The sequence below is a fragment of the Columba livia genome, chromosome 2 (assembly GCF_036013475.1).
Source record: "Columba livia isolate bColLiv1 breed racing homer chromosome 2, bColLiv1.pat.W.v2, whole genome shotgun sequence".
In the NCBI taxonomy this organism is placed as follows: domain Eukaryota; kingdom Metazoa; phylum Chordata; class Aves; order Columbiformes; family Columbidae; genus Columba; species Columba livia.
Window position 1 is genome coordinate 83,205,324 of NC_088603.1, and position 16,412 is coordinate 83,221,735.

Consider the following 16,412-nt stretch of genomic DNA (forward strand, 5'->3'; position numbering starts at 1 on the left):
CTTGTCCTATTGCTAACTGCCTGGGAGAAGAGCCCAATCCCCACCTGGCTATAACTTCCCTTCAGGTAGTTATAGAGAGTGATGAGGTCACCTCTAAGCCTCCTCTTCTCTAGACTAAACAACCCCAGCTTCCTCAGCCTCTCCTCATAGGTCTTATGTTCAAGTCCCTTCACCAGCCGTGTTGCCCTTCTCTGGACCCGCTCCAGCACTTCAATGTCTTTCCTGAACTGAGGGGCCCAGAACTGAACACAATACTCCAGGTGTGGCCTCACCAATGCAGAGTACAGGGGAAGGATCACTTCCCTTGTCCTGCTGACCACGCTATTTTTGATACAGGATAGGATACTGTTGGCCTTCTTGGCCACCTGGGCACACTGTTGGCTCATGTTGAGCTTCCTGTCAATTAGTACCCCCAGGTCCCTTTCTGTCTAACTGCTTTCCAGCCACTCTGCGCCCAGCCTGTAGCACTGCAGAGGGTTGTTGTGACCAAAGTGCAGCACCTGGCACTTGGCCTTATTGAACTTCATCCCATTGGAATCAGCCCATTTTTCCAGTCTATCCAGATCCCTCTGCAGAGCCCTCCTGCCTTCCAGCAGGTCGACACTCCCTCCCAACTTGGTGTCATCAGCAAATTTGCTGATGATGGTCTCAATCCCCTCATCTAAATCATCAGTAAAGATGTTAAACAGGACTGGACCCAACACTGACCCCTGGGGAACACCACTAGTGACTGGCCGCCAGCTGGATGCAGCCCCATTCACCAGCACTCTCTGGGCCCGGCCCTCCAGCCAACTCTTAACCCAGCGTAGAGTACACTTGTCCAAGCCATGGGCTACCAGCTTTTGCAGGAGTATATTATGGGAGACAGTGTCAAAGGCCTTGCTGAAGTCCAGATAGACCACATCCACGGCTTTCCCCTCATCCACCAGGTGAGTCACCTGATCATAAAAGGAGATCAGGTTGGTCAGACAGGACCTGCCCCTCCTAAACCCATGCTGGCTGGGTCTGATCCCTTGTCCATCCTGAAGGTGCTGTGTGATTCCATTCAGGATGATCTGCTCCATAACCCTGCCAGGCGCTGAGGTCAGGCTGACAGTCCTGTAGTTGCCAGGGTCAGCTCTGCAGCCCTTTTTGTGGACTGGGGTAATATTGGCCAATTTCCAATCATATGAGACCTCCCCAGTGAGCCAGGACTGTTGGAAGATGATGGAGAGCGGCTTGGCAAGTTCTTCTGCTAGCTCCCTCATCACCCTAGGATTATACCTACTTTGTAAAGTAAGACCAAACAACAAAATAAACAAAAAAAACCAAAACAAACAAACAACAACAACAGAAAATAAATTTGGAAAATCATGACTTAATTTGAATAAGGATTGACATTACATGACAAATGAATCCTACAAATAAAAAGGGAAAAAGAGAGCACACAGCTCAAAGCAAAATAATCAGACAGCTGATGTCTATTCAGCCTTCAGTATGACTGTCTGGTTTCAATGTTAATACAAACTTCTTTCTAGGGTATTTTGTCAGATGTACTGAAATTGTTTGGAGTAATTCACACAGAATTGGAATGTGGGAATGCTTACCCACTCACCGGTAACTAATGGCTAATAGGGGAAAAAAACCCAACTTGTTCTCATCTGAAGGTACAATGATGGGTGCTTTGGGTTAGCTTACATTATCAAGCCCAGAACACCACATGGAATGCTTCATTATAAAAAGACTTGCATGATTAAGTTTTGAACTCATAATAACAAAAAAATCTTCAGTTTCCCACTACAAGAGCATGTCATAGTACAATACTGACTTCAGCGTCATCTAAGTCTTTCAGTATGTCCGTTAACTAACAAATATTCTGTCATCACTACTTTTAAAATACCATCAAATCAGATTATAACATGGGAAAGCATGAAAAAGACTATACATACTATACTTGCATTTATTTTCTGAAATGAAGTGTAGGTGTACCTATTCTTATCAAACATTTCTTTGGATATCAAGTCATTTTTATTAATGCTTAGTATAGGATTTCAGTCTTCACAGTATTTGTATTAAACTGGATGAACACAGGCTATGATTTCAAATGATTCATGACTCAGGCACTGTTGTATTCCTTCAAGTCAGGCTAAGTAGAAAGAAGTGTTTTCAATAAAAGTAGTAGTGCATTCAATCAGTTCAAAGTAATGTTTATGCAATAAACAAAAGAGTCTAAACAGCCTTTCTGACCTACACCACCAGTTAAATGGAATTAAAGTCTAGTCAACAGACACTTGCCTGTACATCTTTTAGGTATTGAGATTCCTAGAACAGTAATACTGATGATGATCAGACTAGACTCTCCAGTCAGCACCTGGATCACAGACTTTTCCAAGCAAGATCTTCCAATTAGGTAATTTAGTGCAAGTTCTTAGCTAAGATGTTTGTCCTGGTTTTGTTAAAAAACAAGTTTCTCTTGTAGTGAATTTTGCCTGTCAGCTAAAGCCTTCATAGTAGCTGCATTTTCCTGGAGAACCAGATACATGTTTTGGTAAACATAGCAATGGAATGCAAACTTATTGATAAGCACAGATAGACATCTCGTGAGAGGGGCAACGAGAAACAGGTGACCAAGAAACTGACCAACTGTGTACAACATTCCATTCACGTGAATACTTCATATGAAAGTGGGAGATCACGAGGATCTTGTCCCTTTTCCTTTTCCTTTTTTCCCTTTTGCTTATGGTCAACATTACCAGAGGATCTTGCTAGTCATCCCTGCAAACTGAGGCCTAGTGACAGAATGAATCCAGCTCTGCTTGGCTGCAGAGTCCAGTCCAGGACTTCGGGTGCTGGCTCTGCAGTTGCTGAGACTTTCAAGATTGGTTTTGTATATTTTGTATTGTTTTCTCTATTCTTATTAGTAGCATTAGTAAAACTTCTTTAATTTTTCCAACTCTCTTCTCTCTGTCCTTCTTTTCCTCCTGATTGCCTCTCCTTAGTGGGAAGCGGGGGAGAGGCTGAAGGGGGAAGGTGGGGAGGAGAGAAGGTTAACAATACCTCTGCCAGGGTTTTATTGTCGCCCCGCAATCAAAACCCTCAACAATGCCTATCCTTAAAATTATTTACTTGCAGTTTTACTGTTTGTCAACTATTTCACCACTGTACGCTGATTAAATATTTTTTGGAGTGAATTATTTTATCTATTTGTGTAATGCTTGATTAAATAACAGTCAAAATAAACAATAAAAATTCCTTGTACTCCTATATCACTGAGCTGGTGAACTGCAGATACTGTAACTTGCATCATAGGGTTACACGTGTAGGGTATCAGTTGTACTTGATGCTTCCACAGCTACCAGCTCTTTAAGTGCATCCCAAGCACAGTCCCCGGAATGTTTCTTACTTGAAAATACATGATTGCTGTTAAACCTTATGTAGGCTAATTTGTCCTGCCCTTACAGATGTGCAATTCCATTATTTTCATGCAAAAATTTTTAACATAATTTTATTTTGTTATGAACATTTTTATTATATTTTACTGTTACCAATCTTTCATGGTGGGTTTGTGTTTGTTTTGTTTTGTTTATTTTGATTTCCCTTTTTTCTCTACTTTAAGTCCTCAGTTATCTTGATAATAGAAACAAAGCATCAAGACTGTAAAAAATATAGCCTTTTCATGTATGGTAAACAAAAAACACATGGAACCACAAGAAATATCAGATCTTTTTTATTAGGGACAGTCCTTTGTCAAAGTGGGTGGGGTGAGAATGAAGGGTCTAGGCATAAGCTGTACATAGATACCACTTGCTCTAAAAACAAACAAACAAACAAACCAACCCCAACCAACCAACAAACCAAAAAAACAAGCAGAACAAAATAAAACAAAGACAAACAAACAACCCCCCCAAACAAACAAACAAACAAAACAAAAACAAACAAATAAACAAAAAAAATGAAAATGAGGGGGTCTTTCTGTCTTGCAAGTAGTAGTTCAAAGCCAGGTCATGTATCAAGTGTAGCCTAAACATGCAACTATTAGATAGCAAATATAACACGGTCTCACTCTTGGCTTTCCTATTTTTTTTAAAACAGTAAAGCAAATAAAGCCAGGGAGACTGATTTCATGGCTTGATATGTGTTCTACCTTCCAGCACACTTACTGGGCAGTTGGAAAACTTATGATTCCCATTCTTGCACCAAATAATTTCTTTAATGAACTAGAACAGTGTCATCAGGTGTCACCCAAGTCCAGACCATTATATATCATGACACTTAACACTTTGTCATGTAAACTGATCACTGACACTGCAGTAGGAAGAACTGGTATTATTCCCAGGTTTAAGTTGAGATGTCTACTCCAATCTCCTACTTAGTCAGCTATGAGACGAAACTAGGTTGTTCAGTGTCTTAGTTGGACTTTGAAAGCATACAAGTATGAAGATTGCACAGTCTGTGTGAGCAACCTCTTCCACTGTTTGACTCTTCTCACAGTGAAAAGGTTTTCCCATACTGTTCTGGTTTTGTTAAAAACAAAACCAGTTTTTCTATTAGCAAATTTTCCTTTCAACTGAGTTCTTGTAAGTAACTATACTTTTTTGAATTTGGCTGCATATTTTTCAGACACTGTTCACTCCAGAGGTGATAAGAGTAACAATGGTATGCAGAAGAAGCCCAGGTTTAGACTTATTGCTATGGCAGCCAAGGTTGCTGATAAATTTCGCACATCCCATAAGTGAGAGGGGCATATTTGCAAGGAGGGACAGACAGGTGACTAAAATTGACCAACTAAGTATTCCATCCCATACACACCATACACCCTAGAAAAGTGGAGGATCATGAGGATCTCGCTCTCTTTGACCATAACCAGCATCTGAAGAGCAGTCTGCCTATCGTGCCTGTGATCCAAGGCCTGGCTCCAGACCCTGCGTCTCTGAATCCAGTTCTGGTTTACTGTAGAGTCCAGCCCAGGGCTTTCGGTTGCCTGCCCAGCAGCTGCTGGAGCAGCACCAGCTCTGCTGCCGGCAACACTGCACTGCACCGGGAAATTCAAGATTGGTTTTGTATATTTTGTATTATTTTTCTCCATTTATTAGTAGCATTACCAAAGCATTCTTAATTTTTTCCAACTTGCAAGTCTCGCTCTCTTTTCCTCCTATTACCTTTCCTTTGTGGAAAGGGGGAGGTGTTAACAGAGAGCATCTGCCACGGTTTATTGCTGTCCTGCAGTAAACGGTGACACATATGCAGTCCAAGCTTCTCTTCTTTCAAATTATGTCCAGTGTCTCCTGTAGACCTATCCCTCTTTCACTTGCTTACTTACAAGTGCACAGAGACAAAACATTTTCAGACTGAATGAAATCTGCATGCCATCAGTCTTTATTCAGCCTTCTGACCAGGATGACCCCTCTCAGTTTTTCATTTCAGCATGCAAGATTACTTTAATTACTAGAATTCTGAACTTTCTGCTTGAGAACTGAGTCAAAAACTGTCAGATATTCACACGGCCTTTGTGAAAGGGAGCTTATAAACAAACAGCACCGTACAAGATACTAGTTGCCTTTGGCTGCAACTAAATGGGATGAGCATGTGTCTGAATGACTAAGTCAGCAAAACTATAGTACTTTTTAATGAGAGCTGCACATTTGCACAGCTCCTAATCACTGGCAGTAAGTCAACCACAAAACTAATTCCCTTATGAATATGATATTAGAAACCATCCTAAAGCAGTTAGTTTTTCTTTAGAATCTATTATTATTTAACCAGAGAAGAGACAGGACAGAATGGGTAATGAATTGTAGAGCCATTCAGGCTGGAGAAACCTCAAGAGGTCTCTATTCCAACTGTGCTCAAAGCAGGGTCAGCTGTGAGCTCTGACCAGGTTGCTCAGAGCTTTATGAAGTCTGGTCTTGAAAACCTCCAAGAGACACATTTCACAATATCTCTGGGAAACCTGTTCCAACACTTGTCTGTCTTCATGGCATTCCTGTCCATCCCACCCCTTAAATTAGAACTTCTGCCTCTTTCAATTTATATTGATTATTCCTTGTCCTCCTGTCATGCAAATCTGTAAAGAGCCTGATGTCATCTTATTGATAATTGCCCCATGGGCATTGGAATGCTTCTCTTATGTTCCTTTTGCAGTCCACCTCTTCTTTTCTTCTCTAGGCTAAGTAAGACCAGTTGCCTGAGCCTCTTCTGGTGGGTCATGCGTTTCAAAGAGTAAGTCACAATTAACTTCATCACTAGGACACAGACCTGAAAAGTAATATGCAAAAAGTAATCTCATTTTGTTCTAATATACCTTAAGTTCAGTGCATTCTTTTCTAACTGACCCTTCAGTTTTATTCTATAACTAAATGTTCCTGCTCAACACCACTAATTTTCTACTTCCCTTGAACAGTGAAGGATAAATTTTCAGAGATTATCCTAATTTGATACATGCTTTCAATTCAAGAATAACCTTGTTCCTTGAACCAATTGCAAGTATATTTTACTGTCCTGGTTTTGTTAAAAACAAGTTCCTCCTTTAGTGAATTTTCCTGTCAGCTAAAGCTTTCATATTAGCTGCATTTTCCTGGAAAACTAGATACATGTTTCAGTAAACATAGCAATGGAATGCGAAGTTATTGATAAGCATGGATGCACCTCTCGTGAGAGGGGCAACGAGAAACAGGTGACCAAGAAATTGACCAACGGAGTATAACGTCCCATTCACGTGAATACTTCATATAAAAGTGGGAGATCACGAGGATCTCGTCCCTTTTTCCTTATGGCCGACATTAGGAGAGGACCTCACTAGTTGTCCCTGTGAACTGAGGCCTAGTGACAGACTGAATCCAGCTCTGGTTTGCTGCAGAGTCCAATCCAGGACTTCAGGCTCTGGTTTTGCAGTTGCTGGGACTTTCAAGATTGGTTTTGTATATTTTGTAGTGTTTTCTCTATTCTTATTAGTAGCATTAGTAAAACATTGTTAATTTTTCCAACTCTCTTCTCTCTGTCCTTCTTTCCCTCCCGATCACCTGTCCTTAGTGGGAAGAGGGGAGAGGCTGAAGGGGGAAGGTGGAGGAAGAGGGCATTAACAATGTATCTGCTACGGTTTTATTGTCACCCTGCAATCAAAACCTCGACATTTACATACCTTCTAGCTATAGTAACACATTTAATGAACTTCAGATTTCATGTGTTTATGCAGAAGACACTGAGCTACAGTGCTGAGATGTAATTCCCATACATTTACTTGTTCTTGTTAATAATGGTTTTCAAATCAGATTTTCAGGAAGTCTAGAAGAGTACTTAGTAGTAACATTCTAAACTCTAAATGTTACTGGAAGTTAGGTTGCCTCTATTTATAAAATACACAACTTGTTATGAAAAATGCTTTTTGAATACGATTTTCATTTGCTGTTAGGAGCACAGCTCTGCTGATATTTAATCACAAATTAAGCAAATGTACCACTTTATTTTCAATGTTTGGCAAAACCCAGGTAAAAACCTAACAACATCCTTCTCACATTTATGACGTTTTTATCACCTCCATCTGACTGTCAGGGAAACCTACAAATGATATTTAGATTGCCCCACATGTAATTCACCAGATTTTGTGCAACCATGCTCAGGAAGTCAGGGACTGAAGGTCAGTCCACCTACTCAGAACATAAACAAGCTGCAGCATGTGGCGAACAGTCTGGTTAACCCTACTTGTGACTGTGAAATGCTAAATAAAACATTGAAAGAGTCTATGTTTAGAACTGGTCAAAGCCAGCCTTTTTTTGTTTCCCAATGAAACTGTCCCATTTTCTTAGTTTAACTGTCACTCTGTCTCTCAAAAGAGGAGTACAGGGCCTGTGTGTGTTGTATGTGGAGAAGGAATTGCTGTAGGAGGAACAGAAAGAAGACACAAGGAACCCGGCAATTTAGAGTGTGGAATGTTTTTATTTTGTTTAGGGTGGAAAGTCAATCAAGGAATAAATTTATAGCCAAATTCAATATTACTCTCTGAAAAAGTGGAAAACTGAGGTTCTTTTGTATGGTTGCATAGACAGAACAAAGCCCCTGGTTCTGTTGTATATAATCTAAAACAGCTGATAGCTGCACTATAGGACTGGAAAATAAGAACATTTTGTTTGAATCCTTTCAAATTATTATGGTGTAGTAAAGGACTAGAAGTTCAAGTGTTCTGAAAGGAGAGAAGTTAAATACTGAAACAAGTGCACAGGGAGGCTGTGGTATCTTAATCCATGGAGATTAAAGAAAATTAATAATAAAAAAATCAACTGGACAAGGCTTTGAGCAATCTAATGTGACTTTGAAATTGATCGTATTTGGAGTAGCGTCATGGTGGGTTGATATTGGCTGGCTGCCAGACCCCCACTCCTTCTTTTTCATTCCCCCTCCTCAACAGGACAGGGTAGATAATAAGATTAAAACACTCATTGAGGGTCAAGATAAAGACAGTGAGATCACTTACTAATTAACATCATGGGCAAAACAGACTTGATCTGAGGAAAAATAATTTAAGTTATTGCCAATTAAAATAGAGCTGGATGGTGAACAAAGACGATACAACTAAATCACCTTTCCCCACCCTGATCTTCTTCCCAGCCTCTACTTCACTTCTTCATCCACAATTCCTATACCTCCCCACCTCCCCAAGTAAGACAGAGGGATGGGGAACTGGGCCTGTGGCCAGTACACAACAGCTCCTCTCTGCCACTCCTCCCTCCCCACACTTTTCCCTGCTCTGCTGTGGGTCTGTCCCACAAGCTGCAGTTAAATACCTGCTCCAGCACCTGCAGCACCTCATCCCCTTCTTTTCACCTTGGTGCATAAGAGAAGTGGGCAGGACCTGATGGCATCCAAAGGTGCCTTCCAACCCGATGTCTTCTGTGATTCTGCGATGAACCTGACTTTTAAAAGCAGATGATAAGACATAAAGAACAGACACATGTAATTATTAAAAGTTAACTCAATTTGCTTATTTGTAACTTGAGTACAGTCAGTTTGGCTTTTTATCAGCTTGTGAACTGCACATTTATTTAAAATACTTATTTGCTAGGAGGGATTGGTACTTTAAATTTCAAACTAGTTTAAGATAAAGAATAATAGTCTCTCATGCTTTAAAAACAAACAAATGTTGCAAAGTAAAAACGTTTGCATTTTCTTTCTGGCTAGGAATCTGCAAGCAAGTAAAACTGTAATGCTTTAAATAACTGTATTGAAGGCCACCAAAACATTTTAGAAACTGTCTTAATTGCATGAGTCAGTTTGCTATTAACATCGTTGACATCCACTGACTGAAACATAAAAGTCATCATGAGCACACTGCAGCTGGTCTAGATATGAGGTAAGAAAGTGTAATTTTCAGTTTAAAATCAAAAGGTAAACAGACATAGACTTGCAAGTATAGCTCTTTACACTGAGCAGAAAGAAGGCTAGCTGAGCTGCTCTGTGTTGACTGTTCTAAAATCCAACTCTAAAATTCTTTAAATTTTTAAACTGAATATTAAATTGCGAACACAAACATAGGTAGGAAAGACAGCACCATACTTCCCAAAACAAGCCCCATACCAAAATTTTCATATAACTAGGAGTTATGTTTTATCCTATCATAATCATCTCTATATGCCTGATTTTCACCATCACTCTACTGAGTTCATGTATTTCCTCATGCATCTACAAATACCATGACTATAATTCGCTCAGAAGAACAGGTCTTTCACAAGTAACTGTGACTTCAGGAATGGTTGTAAGAGTTAAAGGCTGCAAACTAGTGTAAAGAACACGTAATACTGATAAATATACTACCTTGTTATTCAGCTACAGTTGTATGAAGAGAGTTGTTTCTGTATTCTGAACAGAAACACTAACACATCAAGTTTTTCCCCACATTGCTAGGTGAGTTCAGCCCTACCTGCTCACAAAACAAACACCAATAAATGCAATAGAGATCAGGTGGTTTTTGGTTTTGTTTTTTTTTTGTTGTTGTTGTTTTGTTTTGTTGTTGTTGTTGTTTTTTTATAATATGTTATATATTTACAGCAACCTTGCAAAAATGAATCTCCACTAGAAAATCTAGAAGGCTCGTAGTACAATGTAATGGAACCTGAAACAGTGTTGTACTTTATGCCCATGAGTTGTATGAATTCAAGGGGCTTAGGGGAGACAGAGAACAGGTCCTGCATACCCATGGGCTCACTGGTCACAACCTGCTGTCATGATAAAGCCACACACTTCACACAGTCCTCTAGAGATCCCTGCTATAGGATGCTGCAGCTGTCCTAAATAGTCTCCAACCTACTGTCCCTGATCCACTTCAGTGTGCTGAACCTAATTTTAACTTCTCACATTTAAATCTTCTAGTGCCCACAGTGGTATCTAGAGTAATTTTGCTGATATATTCTGTCCATGGATAAAACCATTTTAAACTGACCAGTGATTTGTTTACCACAGCAGAAGTTATGAAAGGATGCTACTCAAAGAAAGGATCCTTGTTTGTACAGGATGGGAAAAGGGCTTGTATGGTAAGAAAGCTCTGTTTTCTAAAGAAAAAGAACTGGAAGAAAGCTATCTGTGATAGATATAACATCAGCTATGAGCATTATATTAATGTAGTATTCTTTAACACAGCATGATATGAAGAGCACCTTTCATCTCTGGAAAAGCTTGTGCTGCTTCTTTTTCAAAGACACAGGGGACTGCTCTGAAGCTCAGGCAAGCAGCAAGTGCTGCTGCAGGTGTGTGCTCAGCACCTGACAGAGTTGGGCTGTTGCAGTACAGCTTTCTGAAGCCAGTCTTTGAAAATGTGAATTCACTAGCATTTTCCTCTTCCTTCGTTGTTCAAAGCTAAATTGCAAAAGAACTGCTAAGCAAACATGTCACAATTGTAGGAAACGCACTTATACACAAGAAGTTGTAAATAAGATCTTCCAAAATAGCTTTTTTTTCTCATGAGGATTCTCAGCCCTTGTCTTTCCTCCACAAATCAACACTGTGTGTTTTGGATGCACTTAGTACTCTGTTCTTAACAAAATTGATTAATTGTTTTGTGAGATATTAAGCCATATTGACTATCTACAACTTCCCACAAAATATTAGTAGACCCATTGCCATTTTAATTTGTAATAACATGCAACGTTTTTTTCAGTTAACTAAAGGTTCTGGAGAAATTTTATTCTCTTCACATGAAATGTCCATTTTGAATTTTCTGTCAAACCCAAAGATTTTCCACTGAGTTATCTTGTGCAATGTAGTTGCTAGGCAACCAGAATAATTTTTCCTATCGTAGTTCAGCAAAGGAAGATACAAGTTTACCATCCTGAACTTTGTAGACCCTTTTGTGGTTTAATTAAGTCTCTAGTGTTTATAATTACTTGTCACTTATATCTATGCACACTCATTTGTTCTTATTGGAGTTTCATGCAAATGGACACATAAGAAGCAGTTCTCATATTGCCTGCTATATGCACAAGGTAACAGAAATTCATAACTTAGGAGGGAGTTAGGTAAATGTAGAGAGCTTTTCAATAGCTTTCTTTTCAGTGAAACAATATGTCATAAGTCAATAGAGTCAACTTCAACAGTCAAACACAGAACAGCTGCTGGTTTTAGTTCTCAGTGTATATATATTTCTAGATTGATAGAATGCTTCAAAATTCATAACAGCTGTAGTTTTCTGTGAGCATTATCTTACCTTTCCCCCATAGTTTGTTATTTCTTATTTAAAACTGGTCACATTCCATACTTAGAAGCCTTCTATTAAGTGATCTCAAATAGTTTTACTCATTAGATTGCCTCTTATCATTCAGCAGTGAAATGTTTGCATCCAGACATGTGTTCAACACAGTAACCATGAATATAGTTTTAAAAACACAAGACTTAGCATATTCAATGAGTCATAAACTATATATAGCATTTTCAAACTGGGAGAGGAAAATGAATGACTATATTCCATTCCATTCCAGATGACTATATTACATTTAAGATCAGGGTAGTTAAGAAGCAAAATAAGAACTAGCAAATTATAACAGTTGTTCCCTTCATGACTAGAAGAAATCACTACAGGAAAGGCAAGACAGTACTGGCAACAAAGTCTATGTTTTGATGAATAATAGTGCTCTATCAAAGGGTTCTTCAGCTCCCACTTTATTTTTCAGCAGAATGATAGATCTGCATGCTGATTCAGTGTTTTCTAGACACAGAAGTCCTGTGACTTCCAACTGCTATGGAAGACTAAACTTCAAAAACAGTCCCCAGAAAATAAGTTTTGGTTAACATAACAGATTTCCTAACTGTTGAACAGATGCAATTCATTAAATGTTTGTTTTGAAAAAAGGTGGCGTTTTTATTATCTTCACAGTGGTTTTTAGTCTGAACAGCTAAAGCTAGAAAATACCTGTTTCAGAATGGTTGAATAAAATTAAAACAAAACAAAACAAACAAACAAACAAAAGTACTTTTCCAGTTAGACTCCAAATAGCATTTTCCTTCCCACTTGGAACTTCATTTTTAATTCCAAGATGATCAAATGCAAAAACCCAAGACACAGAGAGCTACAGCAATAACTAGAGCCCGGTAGGATTTAAACAAGGTTTCATGGAGATTAGGTAAGGGAGGACCTTACTGATAAATATTCTACCTCTAAAGAAAGATTTACAGCATGAAACAGAATATACAGCTCTATTATAAAAAGATGTCACACTACTTATTCCAGCACTTTTGAAGAACTAATTTAGTGTGTGACAAAGGTAGGGTTAAGTGAAAGCAGTATTTGTCACAGGACCTAATATAAACAAGTTTGGTCACTGTGGTAGCCAAGAAATGCATGTCAGAGTCGAGAGCCATCTGATGGCCATTACAGACAATGATAACAGACAATGACATAGGGTTTTTTTGGATGTCAAATGAGTCATTACCTTGGCTCTGCTTCTGCTATCTATGCAAAATACAATAATTTGGACTGGGCAGTAATTTGGGGACAGAATGACTCCACTTTTTCAAATGTGGCATACAAATCCAGGCACATTGAAATAAGAACTCTGAACCATTACCAAAATTAAGCCAGAAGGGACCACTGTGAAAAGGGTTGCTGCTGGAACATCCGCCATCTTTATACTAGCAAGGAAATTGGTACTTTCTTTGGAAAAACAAACAAAACAACAACAACAAAACAAAAACTCCACAGGCAGTTAGCTTTGTGTTGCTATGGACTGCAATAGCATTAGACATGGAGCTGCTTTGCTTTCTGCATCAAATGTGTGAGCTTTATTTTAATACTGAGATTTATTTTTTTTTTTAGCAATCTCTAGCCACACTTCATATAAAACCATATAAAATGTTAAGATTACATACTTTTGCTGTCCTAAAAATAGCATGACAAGCAGCTAAAAGTAACATTGCAACTACAGGGGCTGCCTCTGGTTTGTGTTTTCATTACATGGCCATGCAGAGCATTACTTTGCTGTGTTGGTGTAGCATGTAGACCTGACTTCTGCTCAGGCCCAGCATTCAGCTGAGTCAGCCTTTCCAAAACACTGAGATGCATCTTCCGTCTTTAAGCCAGCATAAATATAATGACAGCCAAAGCATGACTCAAAGCAAGGAAAACACTTTCCTTGAGGTCATGTTCAGACCTTCATGTTTAGTCAGAGAATTACCCTGACTTCCAGCCATGCATAAGGACACGCATGTATTTTAGCCTGAGTCAGACCTATGGCATAAATAAACTGTCAAAAACAATTACTTTACCTGTGTACTTTTGAAACTTGCCAATAAATATGCAAGGGGCCAGATCCTACTTTGAGTGGCTGAAAATTGGAAGTCCAAATGAGAAAAGGGAGGACTAGACTTCCATTTAGGTCTGTTTCATATATCCCAAAACTATTCTGTGGTGCCAGGTGAACAACTAGCAGAATTTTCAAACAGTCTGAACTGCTGTGAAGACTTGAGATCACAAGGCGGTCCCTGCAGCTCCTTAACTAAAAATGGTGAAGGGAGGGATATGCACAATGCTGGTGAGGGTACTTGGAGGGAAAGGAAATTGAGCAGTGGAAGCAGGAGACTCTTCAGAGTAGCAACAGCCCAGTAGAGTCTTTGATTAGAAGGACAAAGCCAGGAGAGACCTACTCTGCTGCCTGATAAAGCCATCAGTGTCATTCCTTGTTCCTTTACGGTCTGCAGGCAGCCAAAACGCCACATGTAGTTTGCTAAAAAGAGAGGTTCCTAGCCCTCATTTCCACTCAGTTTACTTGTGCTGCAACAGCTGTGATATGGAACTGAATAGTCTGAACTCAAGATTTATTAAAGAGCAGAAGCTCAAAAACTGTGCAACAGGAAAAGAGTGCCCACAACATTATAGGGAGTTCATAATGCAAACCTATCAAAAAAGGCCACCTTTAAATTTATCTTTTTGGACGTATTTATCCACAGATATGCCTGATATTTTGCAGTAATAGCTCACATAGAAGAATGACAGAAAGAAATTTTTGTTTAAGAAAACTAAAAGTGTCCAATCACTGACCTGTCCTGTTTTGAAAAACAGATCTCTGAACCTGCTTAATTTTTTTTTTCCCCTACTATTTATAGTAAGGAGAACTCCTAAAAAGTGTAAGCAAGGACTTTATCACACAATATGCTATACAAAAATAAAGGAACAGTTTTACATGGTATTTTCTCAAGCACTCATAGCAATTTACAACTTCAGGAAAGCTTTAAGCACCAAAGGAAAAAGACAAATCTCCAGAGACTCATAATTCTCTATTTTAAGGCAAGGTATAAGTAATGATAAAATAGCATCATTAAAATATGGGCAAAATATTTTCCATAAATCATATTGTCAACAAATTACCTTTTATCTCTTCATAGGTTGTCCAACTAAATTAGCCATATTTTTTTAAATTAAATGATCTCTTATAACTACAGCAGTGTCTTTCTTCCATAAACTTTCTTGTCAGTGAAATTTTTCAGTGAAATCAGTCTCCTAGGTTTCTGAGGAACAAAAAGAAAAAAACAAACACACACATGAAACTCAAAAACAACAATCACCACCACCACACCTTACCCACAAAACCCAAACCCTCAACTTAAATTACTAACTTGCCCATAGCTTGCAGTGAAAATGTACATTTAGTGCAGCTATTGTCTTGGCTAAGAAAAGCTTCTTTAGTGTGCTCATACATGTGGGTAAAATGTTATCCTGAGGTAAGTGATACAAAATGATGTGTTATGTAGATATAATTAGGGACAAGTTGCTACATTCTGTAAAATTTGCCATAGGGAAACCTTTACCTGTAAATTTGAACTCTGCCAGAGCTTACGTATTTTTTAACAGCCTAGATTATGCCACAACGATATTGACCCAAGTAGGGTCGTAAATATGCCTTTCTGAAATCTTAGTTTTATTAAATAGAATAGAAAACACCAGAATTAAATATCTTGATAGAGAACAGAAACCGAAATGCTCATATTCCTGAAATAACTAACACAGGACAGATTTTGGCAGCAAGGGCATTGCTTGCATTTTAAAAGTTGTCTGAAGCTGTTTTAAAAATAACTGGTGTGTCAACTTGAGTCAATAATTTTTTTTTTTAATCCTCTAATACTCTGTAGCATTTCTCCCCAAGGAATGTTTCCAGTACGCTGTCATGTCATATTAGGGAGTTGATATGGAGATTGTATATATTGGGGAAATAACTAAATTCAATCTTTATCCCAAGAAAAAATGCAGCAAATATAAAATTGCACTCAACCTCTTATGCAAATTGTAAAATCCTTTGAAGAGTTGTTATATGGTATTTTTGTTGGTATCAAGGCAAAATTTTAATTTGAGAACAGCTTTTCAGGGAGCAAAATTACCTCTATGGTCTCAATGTTGAAGTTAACACTGTCGTAACACACTTAAGTGAAACATTTTATTTTTTTTAACTGTTCAGTCTGATTACTTTTTCAAAGCCATGCTAGAAGTGTGGCCTTTTCAAAGGGTCCTGCACCTACTCTTTAGCTTGCCTGGCATCAACTAAACACAGATTTTGATTAAATTTTCAAATATCTGCTTTTATTTATTTGCATCAGAGCACCTGTCATGCTTCAGTCCTTTGGAATTGAGGAATCCAGGATGTTTTTCCTGTTCAGTTTCTACTCTAATCTTTCACAGTTGGTTGGAAGGAAGAAATATGGTCTTTTCTGCCATACAACTAGCTAACTCCCATTGACTGGTGCAAATCTAAGACAGGACTCTCTCCTGAACAAAACCCCCTTTCTGCTTCTTTCTGCTACCCCATCTACTATTTTTATGAAATTCGCTTTCCTATGTCCAATATAGGTGCTAAATAATATCAGTAATATATGATAGCTCTTCTGCTGCTGCGTTAATTAATTCTTCTAAATATTTTCTGCATGTTTAGTGGCTTCTGCATGTTTAGTGGCTTCTACCATTTTAT

At 38.6% G+C, this 16,412-nt stretch overlaps 1 long non-coding RNA gene across 1 annotated transcript in view; it reads right to left on the reverse strand.

Annotated features, from left to right (window-relative positions):
* Nucleotides 1-3,690: 3,690 nt before the first annotated feature.
* LOC135578561 (uncharacterized) overlaps nt 3,691-16,412 on the reverse strand; it is a 34,805-nt gene continuing 22,083 nt past the window's right edge. Inside the window, exons 2-4 of the long non-coding RNA XR_010470342.1 lie at nt 14,822-14,961; nt 8,757-8,885; nt 3,691-6,234 (exon numbers count right to left, since the gene is read on the reverse strand). This is a non-coding gene — a long non-coding RNA (uncharacterized LOC135578561). The remainder of the gene's footprint in view (nt 6,235-8,756; nt 8,886-14,821; nt 14,962-16,412) is intronic.